A 3,356-nucleotide genomic window follows, 5' to 3' on the forward strand; every position below is an offset into this window, starting at 1 on the left:
AGGGAACACAAGCAGGGGGAGTGGGAGAGGGAGAAGCAGGCTTCCCATTGAGCAGGGAGCCCGATGCAGGGCTCGAACCCAGGACCCCGGGATCATGACCTGAGCCGAAGGCAGACGCTTCACGGACTGAGCCACCCAGGTGTCCCAAATAAATAAAATCTTAAAAAAAAAAAAAGCAGGGGCGCCTGGGTGGCTCAGTTGGTTAAGCGACTGCCTTCAGCTCAGGTCATGGTCCCAGGGTCCTGGGATCAAGCCCCGCATCGGGCTCCCTGCTCGGCGGGAAGCCTGCTTCTCCCTCTCCCACTCCCCCTGCTTGTGTTCCCTCTCTCGCTGTCTCTCTCTGTCAAATAAATAAATAAAATCTTTAAAAAAAAAAAAAAAAAAGCAATGGTTCATATACCCAGGCTTGGTATATTATATTTACACTTCTCGTTTTATAGGCACATTTTTTTCTAGCTAAAACTTTAAGTTCAGGACAAAATAGCTTATGTTAATGGTTAATGAGGAAAGTTAGGGTATTATTCAGGGTTCTCCAGAGAAAGAGAACCAACAGGGTACATACATATAAAGAGATTTATTATAAGGAATTGGCTCACATGATTATGGAGACTGACAAGTCCCAAGAAGGGCGGGGTGAGTTGGCAAGTGGGAGGCCCAGGAGAGCTGATGGTGTAGTTACAGTCAGGAGGCCAGCAGGCTAGAGACCCTAGAAGAGCCCATGTTTCAGTGTGAGCCAGAAAGCAGGAGAAAAATGTGTCCTGATTCAAAGGCAGTTAGGCAGAAGGAGTTCTTTCTTACTCAGGGAAGGATCAGTCTTTTTGTTCAATGCATTGGATAAGGCTCGCCCACCTTAGGGAGAGAAATCTGCTTTACTCAGTCTGGCAGTTTAAATATTAATCTTATACAAAAACATCCTCATAGAAACACCCAGAAAATAATGTTTGACCAAATATCTGGGCACCCTGTGGCCCAGTGAAGTTGACACATAAAATTAACCATCATAGTTAGCATTGCCCTGCTGCCCTGTGCATGATTATAAAGAAAAACATCATTAAAAGAAATTGAATTTCAGTTTAACATTTAAGCACATTTTATTCAGCTTCCTAAATTTAAAAACACACACACAACTTTCTCTTCTTGTGATCTGCTAGTACTGGGGGCTATTTCTATATCATTTCATGAAAATTGTATGTGATTTCTCAGAATCTATTCTTTTAAGATTTTTTCTTTTTTTTTAGTTTATAGCCGCTTATGTGTGAGAAATGGTTTTATAAATAAATGGAATAGATTTTGATACCTATCAGTTTCTATGATAAGGGGAAAAAATGAAAATAATAAGCAATTTGTTCACAAATCATTGATTTAATGCAGTATTATTTTTGGCAGAAATTATTTTTAATATTTAGATCTACTTAAATAAGGCCCTGTTTCTACGAGGTGAAACCACAACCGGATTTATTGGGGGAAAGTAAAATTGTTCCTTTGAACTGAGCTGATTAATTCAGCCAAATTACAAGATCAGAAAACCAGTAAGCAATATAGCTAGCACTCAAACCAACTCTTACTCACTGAGCTCTACTATCACCCTAAAATAGAGGGTGTGCCATGTGCATTATTTTCAAAAGTTTTGTTTATTTTAGCATTTTCTTAGTTTAAAGTACCTCTCCTTGCTTCCTCTTGCTATTGAAATCTTTGGAAGCTCAATGCGAAAGCCAGCTTCTCAAATAAACCTTCCCTAATACCCAGTTGGAATGCCTCTCTACTCCGTTGGCTTTTTCAACACCATCCTGCATGAGTTTTTATCAAGCTCATTGTTTAATTTCACATCTGTCTCCCCTGTTGGATGGGGAGATCCCTATGAATTCACAGAATCTACCACGATCTCCTATATATAGGTGTTCAATAACTATTGAGTGAATGCTTCTCAACCAAATTTACCTAGGTGGCAGAGGAATACCAACCAGCTACTCAAGGCTACAGAAGCACTGGATGGGAGCTGAAAGACCTGGATTTGGGTCCCACTCTACTTCCTAGCTCTGAGTTTGGGACCTTAGAGAACTCACTTCATTACTTTGAGTTTACTTTAAAATGAAGTGCTTACACAGGATGATGTCTTCATTCCCTTCTTATTCCAGCTATGATATGACACATGGCTCTTCTGCTTCCACCTTCCTCCCTTCCTTCCTTTCTCCAAGCACTTAATGACTATTTACTATGTACCTAGGCATTCAAAACACAGCTCATTCATGACCTTGTTCATTTAATGGGAATATATCCATTTTTTGATTCTCCGCCATTGCAAGGTATGTTTCTTCAATCATCGGGGTGGGATTCAGTGGAAGAGTCAGGAATCTTTTTGGTTTTTCATAAGCAGAGGCTACAGCAATGAGCTGTACTAGAATCCCTGGTGTTTCAGAAAATCAGCCATCCTGGTTTTGTTTTTTTTTTCCTCATAGTTTAGGAATAAATGTCTGGACAGAAAGAAAAAAATCCAGGAAAAAATGTAATGATTCAATTCTGTTATTGTTGCCCTGGCATAACACTGGTTACATTGGCAGATTCATCTCTATTTCATTTCCAAAAGTCATTGTACTATATCAGTTCTACCTCCATCCTCAAGTTACTGAGGCTCATGAAATCAAGACCCATTAAGAAACCATTCCAATGAAAATCTGTCAGTATTATGGCCATTTTGTTATTAAAATGAACCAGATTTGAAGCCAATATGATTGGTCCCTTATCGCATTTGCAAGTATTCTAAAGAACAATGTCCAATTTGGTGAGGCATGGTGAAACCAGCACTCATATGTACTGTTAAGGAGACTATAAATCGGCATTATCTTTCTGAGAGGAAATTTTACAAAATACATTCGAACCTTGAAAAGCTCCAAATTCTTTTACCCAGTAATTTCATTTCTAGGAATTGAATTTAAAATTATCAGGAGTTGTCAAACCATGATCTATCCATATAATACTATTCCATATACCTATATTAGTGAGAAGAGAAGAGGTTATTCTGCCGTCACAAATTAACCTAGAAATTCCAGTGGCTTTACCAAAATAAAGGTCTATTTCTCACTTGTGCTCCCTGTTCAACATGGAGTAGCAGGAATCTCAGTTCCACAGTCACTGTGACACAAAGGTGGAAAATCCACCATAGAATGACCCCATCACTGAGCAGAAAAAGAAATAAATTGGTGGATGGCACATGCTGACTCTTCTACACTTTGGCCCAGAAGTTTATTCCTGATTTTTGTCCTCTTTTCTTATGCCCAATGACCAGAATTAATCATGTAGCCCTATCTAACAGCAGAGAGGATGGGAAATGCACAGGGCCAAATGGGAATGCTCAGTAA

This window comes from Phoca vitulina, unplaced genomic scaffold (genome assembly GCF_004348235.1).
Source record: "Phoca vitulina isolate PV1807 unplaced genomic scaffold, GSC_HSeal_1.0 scaffold39, whole genome shotgun sequence".
In the NCBI taxonomy this organism is placed as follows: Eukaryota; Metazoa; Chordata; class Mammalia; order Carnivora; family Phocidae; genus Phoca; species Phoca vitulina.